Genomic DNA, 10,143 nt, shown 5'->3' with positions numbered 1-10,143 from the left:
GGACAAGCTAAAGAATCCACACTTCGCCCTATTGGCATTTTGCAGGTGTGTCGCTCTGAACTCCAGGGAAGAGTAGATAAATAACATTCCCCGACATGAGCAATTAGCTGCTGGGTGTAAGGACTGCTAATGTGCGCTCCGGAGCAGCCAGACTTGAAGGTCAGATGGAAGCAGAGAGAAAAAGCCCAAGGTCGTTGCGGAAAAAATAAACCCTCCCTCAGGGTCCAGAATGAGACCATTCAGAAGGAGGAGATCATGCTTCTTTCCCAGAAGTGTGCTAAGAAGAAAGTGCCAGAAGGGGATTTTAGGTTTGTGAGCCAGGAACCTAGAACAGGAAACCTAAGAAGATGGTGAGGTTAGAGCTAAGTATTAAGTGTGAATTGCAGAAGAGAGAAAACAGCCCACAGCCACCCCTGCAAACTGGCCCAGTCGCCACCCACGGCCAGCAAGCCGTCCTGTCCGTGCGCCCACAGGCCTCGCTCTCGGCGGGGACCGCTCTCCTCTCTGTAGCTAGGCGCCTCCCTTCACCCAGTGGGTTTCGATAGGCAGCCTTCAGGGACCCTGACAGGCCCAACATGGCCCTAGGAGAGAGGAGGAGCCTAATTGTGGGGGATGCTGGGAGCTAGCTTTGGGAAAACGTGAAGGAAAGGATTTTCAGTTTAGGTCTGAGATGTGGAGAAACAACTTGTAGGGCTCGACATCAGTTCAGGAAGTAAGGTGATGACCTCTGACCCCTGGGATCCAGGGCTTCTTGAAGCAAAGGAGAAAAGAAGAGAAACCCCTGAGATCCTCAAAGTACAATTGCTTAATATTTAATCCTTCTAAACCTGAGTTTATTTATCTGTAAGGTAGGAATACGTAACGGTACTTACCTCTGTTGAGGGTTGACAGGGCTGGTCACCGTGCTTGGCAAATGCTGTGGCGCTGACTATATTACCTCCATAGTGCACTATTAGCTCCCTCAACCTCCACGACAGCCCTGGATGTGGGCTCGTTACTGTCCCCATTTTACAGATGGAGAAACTGAGGTGCAAAGCACTCAAGCAGCTTGCCATGGTTATCCAGGAGTTCCGCAGTAGAGACAGGCGATTTGGCATTATAGGTCACACGCCTCTTGTAGTAAATGTGAAAAAGATGACGGTTGTCGTGACGAGATCATGACTGTCATGTAAAGGTACCGTATTCCCATTTGTATAGCTAAATAAACTGGAATTTGGAAGGATTAAGTTTCTCAAATGTTATGTAGCTGTGCTTTTGTGACCTGATGTGTGGGGCTCTGGTGCTCCCACCAAGGGGATCCAGACAAATATCACCAGGTCACCTGTCCTAGTGACAGCTCCTGCATGGCTGTGGGGGCTGGTGGGAGCCAGAGCAAAGGGACCCCCTAAGCATGTCCGGAGAAAGGACAGGTGCAGCAGTAGCCTGAGGTGCCCCGTGCTGCGGAGACCCCTCGCATGTGTTCCCGGGATGGAGGAGGCTGGGTGAGCCTGGTGTGGCTCCAGGGCAGGGGCCACAGCAGCGTGGTACTGTGGTGGCAAAGAGACCCTACACAAGCCACAGGACTCTCCAGTGATGCTCCCAGGGGCAGATGTTGACACTGGCAGGAATGGAAGCTGTCATGGGGTCCTCAGCCATTCCTTGTCTCCTTTGGGTGAGAAGGAGGAGCCTGTGGGAGCTGAGACTCAGGACAGGAGCTTTGTTCCTCATCGGCACTTTGCCTAAAGACCTAGCACGGTGGGCTGGGCAGCCACCTGCTAACGCTCTCACTGATGTCCTCGACTCACCGAGGCGGCTCTTCGAGTTAAATGGAGTTTGAAAAGCTGTCTCCAGCTCAGCTTTAGGAACCACAGGAGAGGGAAAAGTTTAAAGCTACACCACTCCTAAAAGGTAATGAATTTAATATCTGGCAGAATGTAGGAAATGTTCTTGTTTTGGAAATGGGCTCATTTATTTGCCAAGCTGGTAGGTCAGGCTTACTTTTGATGTTTTGTTTTATTTTTCCAGTTTTATTGAGATACAGTTGACATATAACACTAAGTTTAAGATGTACAACACCATTATTTGATACATGTATATATTGTGAAATGATTACCATGAAAAGTTTAGTTAACATCCATCACCTTGGATAGTTAACAAAGATTTTTTTCTTGTGATGAGAACTTTTAAGATCTACTCTCTTAGCAACTTTCAAATATCCACAAGAGTATTATTAACTATGGCCATCATGTTGTACATTACGTGCCCTTATTTATCTTCTAACTGGAAGTTCATACCTTTTGACCACCAATTTCCCCAACCCCTACGCCCTGCCTTAGTAACCACAAGTCTGAGCTCTCTTTCTATGGGCTTGCTTAAATTTGAACTCGTTTCTTTCTTCTTCTCTTTCTTCTTCTTTTCCTGCCTTAATACTGAGTTTGCTTTAGTTTTGCAAATCTATAAATTGCTTTTTGAAAGTTTTACTTTATAAAAGTCAGCCTTGGTGGTCTAGTGGTTAAGATTCGGCACTCTCACTACCACAAGCCGGGTTCATTTCCTGGTCAGGGAACCACACCACTTGTCTGCTGGTTGTCATACTGCGGCAGCTGCGTGTGGCTGTGCTGCTGAAAGCTACGCCACCGGCATTTCAAATACCAGCAGGGTCACCCATGGTGGACAGGTTTCAGCGGGGCTTCCAGACTAAGACAGACTAGGAAGAAAGACTTGGCCACCCACTTCCAAAAAAATTGGCCATGAAAACCCTGTGAAGAGCAGTGGAGCATTGTCTGTTCTAGTGCCAGAGGTGAGAGCAGGGTTCAGGTCTGCTGTGCACCGGGTGGCTAGGAGTAGGAATCGACTCAAGGGCACTAACAAACTTTATGAAAACGTTTTGGTATGCAGTTGACCTGTTTTGGTTTCCATAAACATTTTTCATTGGCAAACACTTTATTTTTCTTAATCAAATGATGATTTGGGGAAACAAAAGAATAAAGGGGGAAAATGAAGTGAGGGCTAGAGATTGAGTAGGAGTGATGCCTGCCACAGTGGTCCTCCTTGTTGCTTCTTTCACATCTGCGGAGAGATTTCCACTGGGGGTGGTCCTGGGGTGGAAGTAGGGGCTGGAACACCATCCCTAGTCCAAGGCCAGGTGAAGAAAGGCAGAGGCAAGGAGGAGGTGTCCATGGGCTGATTATATTTTATACCTGCCAGAAGATCTTGACATTTAGATTCAGGCGGCCTGATCAAACAGGTAGGCCTCCAAGACTTAGTGTAAAGACAAGAGGAAGTCTCATATTGGTTCTGACATATTGCCATGGATCTCTCCTTGCTGCCATGACAACAGGCCGAGAGCTCTGTTAGGATACCTCTTAGACCTCAAGCTTTCAGTCTACCCTGTGGACTCCTCAGTACTACCCTGGAGTAGAAGGACTTGCCTTGACACCCCGTCCCTGGTTTCATGTGGATAATTCAGCTTGGTGGAGCCTTTAAAGCTTAATCTTTCATGATCCAGGCCAGGGAACCTGAGTGAGTTGTGTACATCTCTGTTGCATGGTTTCTGGTCAACAATTATAAAACATTGAACAGATCAAAAGGATGATTACACTGAATGAATATTTTGCATTTGAATATGAGTAATAAAAACCTGAGAAACAGTGCTTTAAATAAGACTGGAATGATTTTTCTCACAAAATGTGAATTCCAGAGGTAGTCAGTCCAGGGCTGATGTGGCAGTTCCAGAACATCATCGTAGAGTGTGGTCCTTAACCGCGTGTTCGTAAGATAGCTGCTGGAGCTCCAGCTATCACATCCTGCTCTTGGAAGCAGAAAGGGAGAAGGGCCAAGTGAAAATGGTGCCCAGCAGTTGAGTCAGTATGGTTTTTAAGAAGCCTTCCCACAAACCCCATGCAACAACCTTCACTTACATCTCAATGGCCAGAATTCAGTTATATGGCTACCCCTATCTGCAAGGGAGGCTGTGAAATGTTGGCTTTAATCTGGATGCGTTGCTTCCCTTGACAAAATCTGTTAGTAAGGAGCAAGATGAGGACGGATATTGGATAGGCACCTAGAAGTCTCCACCACAAGATGCTTGTGAACAGATGAAAATGTGAGTTGCTAAAAATGACCAAATATAATGTGGCAGGAACAAGGCCAGAGAAGAAGCCAGAATTTCCTAAGGTCTGTTCATTAGCTCCCAAAGGCTGGCAGATGGTACTGACTGATAACAATACGACTGATCCAGCATAGATGACAAGCCTACACAAAAGGGGGTGAATGACACTGCAATTGGGAACAAAGAAATCAATTCATGGGGTTGCCACCCCCTACTCCAAGGATGGAACCCATGAAAGGCAACATGGGAATAAATTAGCTACTACTTGAATGAGCATGCATAATTTCATTGGTTTGAATGTTGGCTTGTTTTTAATAAATGCATATTTAAATGAGAATATTATGTCGGTTAAATTTATTTCGACTCTCTCCACCATTTTCAAGTAAATCCTTCATGCTTAATAAACTGCTGCCGCGGGTTAACTAAGCCAAATGTAATGAATTTTTTAGATAACTGAGACATTCTTTTAAGCAACAATTAACAAAAAATTACCAAGTATTAGTGGAGATCTTACAAAATCTTCCTGCCTGTTTCTGCAACATATATTAAATTATTTAATATAACGGAATATTTTTGACTGGCTGCTACTTGTGAAAACTTTTCTTACCATTTCCCACCTGTGCACCATCTGCCACACACACCCACACACACACACCCCCCCCCCCCCCACTTTCTCCCAAACTCCACCACAATATACAAGGAAAGGAAACTTTTTTTATTATTATTAAGATTTTTTATTTTTCCTTTTTCTCCCCAAATCCCCCCATATATTTTATATTTTAGTTGTGTATATGTATACTTTATATGTAATTGTGTATATATATATCTTATATGTAAAATACGTATATTTTAGTTGTGGGTCCTTCTAGTTGTGCTATGTGGGATGCCGCCTCAGCATGGCCTGATGAGCAGTGCCATGGCCGCACCCAGGATCCGAACCAGCAAAACCCTGGGCCGCCGAAGCAGAGCACGCGAACTCAACCACTCGGCCATAGGGCCAGCCCCGGAAGGGAAATTTTGATGGAGTCCTGACGTCTTCCTGTTTTATGGAGGACAGTTTAGAACCAGCAGGTCCTCAGGCATTTGGGTTACATTTGCATTTTTTATAACTTAATTAAAATATTGAAATGTATTTACCTCTAAATCATCACCCTGAATTGCCATGCTGCATGAATTCTGCTTTCGTGCGCAAGTGCGTGCCTTTTTTGGTATGTCTTATTCCAGCAGCCCCCTTTTAACTTGCACTTTGTAAGCCCCCTTTGTAAACTGCTGCACTCTGGTCAAACCAGAACACCTCATTTATTAGCCTGTGGGCAAAGGAAAAGTAAAAGGTTCTGGGAACTCTCAAATATCAATGGTGGGTATGTAAATTGGTAAACCCACTTTGGAAAATGGTTTGGCAGCATCTACTAAAACTGAACATAGGCATAATCATGGACCACAGACATGTCCATCAACCTAGTGACACGGCATTATCCAAATCCCCATGCTAGGACCCACTCCAGCCTTCCTTCCCCTACAACAACTCAGGCCTTGTTGTTGACACCCTCCCTCCAGCAGCATCTTCTCCCATCAGCTGATCAGAGGCAGCCCGCCTCAACCCAACAGAGGCTGCTCACGGCTGGGAGCTTCAGTGGGAAAGATGAGGAGACTTGAGCAGCTTCCTGTCAGTGAGCAACTTGAACACTACGTGACGTTCCCACCCCTTCTCCAGAAACCTTCAAACTCTATGCCATTTAGGATGACCTCTCTATCAGTATCTAGTACTATAAAGACAATTTGAACTTGTTTGGACAGTAAAGGTAAGTCATTGGGTCATGTAAATGCAAAGACCACTGTGGGCTTCAGGCACAGTTCTGTGAGAGCTCCAGTTCAGTTTCTCTGAAACCTCTCAACTCTGCGTTCTCCCAGGTTGGTTTCATCCTCAGGCAGAAGTCCTTCATGGGCATAAGATGTCTGCCAGCATCAGCCGAGCTACATTCTTTCTTGTTCAAATGAGGAGACGTGAGGGGCCTTTATCCACACAGCCACTGAATAAAAGTTCTGAGCTTAAATCTTGGGACCTTCTGGGTCCACCTCCCGAACCAGTCACTTTGGTAGCAAGACTCCATCTGCCTGCAGAGTTGAAGCCCCAAGCCCTAGATAAGAAAAGAAAACACAACAAACAAAAATGACTCCCGTTGCACCTTTTCCCAGAATAATGGGTGCTTACGCTTACTGTGTCTACGTAACTAAAAGGATGCACTCAGATGGCTCACCCCAGAACAGAGAAGGTATGCTCCAAAGTGATTCCACGTCCTCATGATATCTTAGGAACAGCAATGGTTGGTAATTTTAAATGCCAGCTTCCCTCCTAAAGCATACAGTTCTGCCTCACTGCTGTACCAGACTGTAATACCCATCCCCGTCTGCAAGAAACCTAAGGACATTTGGTGAGGAGAGATGACCAAAGGCCATGACATCTGCAGCACTGGACTCAGAGATAATAATAATAATGCCTCTCGGGCCGGCCTAGTGGCACAGTGGTTAAGTTCACATGTTCTGCTTTGGTAGCCCGGGCTTCACCGGTTCTGATCCCGGGTGTGGACATGGCACCGCTTGTCAGGCCATGCTGTGGCAGGCATCCCACATATAAAGTAGAGGAAGATGGGCACAGATGTTAGCTCAGGGCCAGTCTTCCTCAGCCAGAAGAGGAGGATTGGCGGCAGATGTTAGCTCAGGGCTAATCTTCCTCAACAACAACAACAACAAAATAATAATAATGCCTCATCCTTGATCGGCATTTTACAGTTTCCAGTGTGTTTTCATATTCAGCATCTCATTTCATCCCTGGGAGCTGGGTAGGATCTGTACTGTTATATCCAGTTTATAGATAAGGAAATCTCAGAGAGATTGAGTGACTGATTTACCCAAGGTCAACAGCTTGTAAGTGATAGAGCTGGCACTGGGATCTAGATCCTTCTTTTTTTTTTTTTGGAGGAAGATTAGCCCTGAGCTAACACCTGCCACCAATCCTCCTCAATTTTCCTGAGGAAGACTGGCCCTGAGCTAACATCGGTGCCCATCTTCCTCTACTTTATATGTGGGACACCTGCCAGAGCATGGCCTGACAAGCAGTGCATAGGTCCGCACCCAGGGTTCACACCCAGGATCCGAACCCATGAACCCTAGGCCGCTAAAGTGGAATGTGTGAACTTAACCGCTGTGTCACCGGGCCGGCCCTGGGATCTAGGTCTTTTTGATGCTGAACTTTTGTAGTGACCTTTCCTCTGGTTAGTCTGTTGGACCAGGGTACAGAGTAAGAAAAATAAGAAAGATGCTAATCCAGATGTGGTTCGGAGGGATGGGAGACTGAGGAGGGGTTGTCTGAAAGGAGGATTCCTCTGCTGCAGGACTTTGGTGCATGTGAGAGAGAAGATAGAAAGATCTTTTCAACCTTCGTTTCTGCCCTGTTTTTGGTTTTCTTTCCCAATTTCCTTTTTCCTAACTGTGTTTCTTTCTCAAATTCTCCTCTCTGGTGCAACTCTCTCAAATACAATACCAAACACTTTCCATGGGCAGGCCCCATTCAAGAATCAGTCCTAAAAGGAATCCTGGAGGGGTCAGGGGACAAGGTGGGGAAAGATGGGGGCATACAGGATCAGGAAGGGGGGTCAGAATGAGGATGGTGGAAGAAAGAGAAAGGAGAAAGAAATTGGAATCATGCACTGGCTCTGACACCAAAGATTAACTGTCATCTAAATGTTAGATCACTGTATACGTTTTTTTTTTTTTTTAAAGATTTTATTTTTCCTTTTTCTCCCCAAAGTCCCCCGGTGCATAGTTGTACATTTTTTTTAGCTGTGGGTCCTTCTAGCTGTGGCATGTGGGACGCTGCCTCAGCGTGGCTTGATGAGCGGTGCCATGTCCGCACCCAGGATTCGAACTGATGAAACACTTGGCTGCCTGCAGCGGAGCGCGCGAACTTAACCACTGCCATGGGGCCGGCCCCTACTGTATACATTTTTAAAAAGAACTAATGCCTTCAAGGCGACATGACCTTGAACTGAAGACCCAGGAGTGGGGACGTGCATAGATTGGGAAGGCCAAACCTGCTAACTGAAGAGTTTTGTTAAGTACTTTAAAATATAACTGGAGACAGCTCAGGCACTATAAAACGTATTTACATGTAGCACTCATTTTAGGTAAATTTGGAGTTATCACATACCCCCCTTGTTGAAAATTAATTTTCTTAAGACTCTGATCTGCATTAGGAAATATGGAAAGAAATTGCCAACCAAGAAGTGTTAGAGCCTGGAAGAAGCCCTTACCAAGTATTTCTTCCCTCTGATACAGTCATTACCTGAGCAGCTCTGACATCATCTTCCAGCTCTGTTTAAGGCACACAGGGTCCTTTTTGAATTATTTGCACCGAGGATTAGAGTGCATCGAATCTCATGGTAGTGAGAAATTTAGAAATAATTAATCTGGATACTCTTTGGGTGTTGACAGTAAAAGGAATCTAATTTTTATACCATGACTTGGGAGAAAAAAGAGAGGTTGCAAATGGGTGGGCTCATGGGCCAGATGGGGCTCACAGATGGAACATGTTTGCCTCCCAGTGTTTTGAGAGAACAGTGCTCTCCAGTTCACCACAGGTCCCCACCAGTCACACAACACACACATGTGCACTCAAACACTGCCCTCTGTTCTCATCGCTCCCCTTGCCTGGCCTTTAGGGCTTCCGAGGTTGAGATGGCTAAGATTAAAAAAAAAGTCATTAAATATATAAGGCACTACAGAGAAGAAAGAATCACTTATGTTGGCAAAAGCATAATGAGATGAAAATTATAGAAAGGTAAATCTAGTTATAAAACCAAGGGGAAAGTCCCTCCTTGAAAAATTAGTGGTGTCTAGGCCCATTTTCGGAAAGGCAAAGCAGCCTTCACGTGGGTCTAGCTCTGGAAAAGAAGGGATTGAGTTTCAGAGCCTTTTGAGATGGCATTCAGCAGGGCTGTTTGTTCTATGACTCTAGGAATTAAAACTACAACAGAAAATACGATTATGCCAAACAATTGGTTGAAAAGCAACACAATTAGAGTCATTACAGACTGGAGACAAAGAGCATGACAAAAGCTCAAGAGTCAGCTTTCCACATGATAGGTGATGCCTGTGTTGCCCGCTCCACCCCTAAAATCAACAGTAGGAAGGTACACAATGAAGGGTAAGTCAGGAACTTTACCTTATCCTTTTGCTGAAGAGCAAAACAAGGGTATCTTTTCAAAGACTTACTTTTCTATAAAGTTCAAGTTTAAAATAAGGTATTTAAGACCAGTAAACAAGCTCAGCAACAGCAATGAAACGACCTTCCAAAAGAGAAGTAAAGGGAAAAGACAAAGCAAGAGCCTCAATACCTGATGGAGGCCCCAAGCCCTCTCCATCATCATACCCCATCCTGACCCTCAGTACCCAGTCCGAAGTGCATTAGGCAAAGTAGGATGCTCTTGCCCCTCAACCTTGGTGTCAGTGATGTATGTGAGCATGGTCCTGCCTGTGTCCAAGAGCCCCACTTCTCCCCCAGATTCAAGGAGAGAAAAGGGAAATGTTCTATATCACCTAAATTGAAGTATTGATGTTAAGAGCCAGGACTCTGGACTCACACAGACCTGAGATGAATCCTAGTTCCAGCACCTATTAGCTTTACGGACCTCAGCAAGTTACTTTATTTCCCTGGGTCTTGTTTTTTTCTCATCCATAATTAGGGCATAATGCATTTATCTATCTCATCAGGTTTAAAAATTGGTCTATGTTAAGGCATCTAGTCCAATGCCTGACATGACAGTAGGCACTCTATGAATGGTGGTAATCATTATTTAAAATAATCACCATAATGAACTGGAACATCTGTGAAAGGGAAAGGTGTCTTACTCAGTCAAATAAAAGGGGAGCTAGTGTCAGATCTCATGTCATGGCTGAATGGCTCCATGCTTATCTCTGTGCAGTTGAACGGCTTTGCCTGCATCAGCAGAGACTAGGAACTCGTGCCGTCAAAACCAATGAGACAAGCATTTTGC

The sequence above is a fragment of the Equus przewalskii genome, chromosome 4 (genome assembly GCF_037783145.1).
Source record: "Equus przewalskii isolate Varuska chromosome 4, EquPr2, whole genome shotgun sequence".
In the NCBI taxonomy this organism is placed as follows: Eukaryota; Metazoa; Chordata; class Mammalia; order Perissodactyla; family Equidae; genus Equus; species Equus przewalskii.
This window is presented reverse-complemented; position numbering follows the sequence as displayed.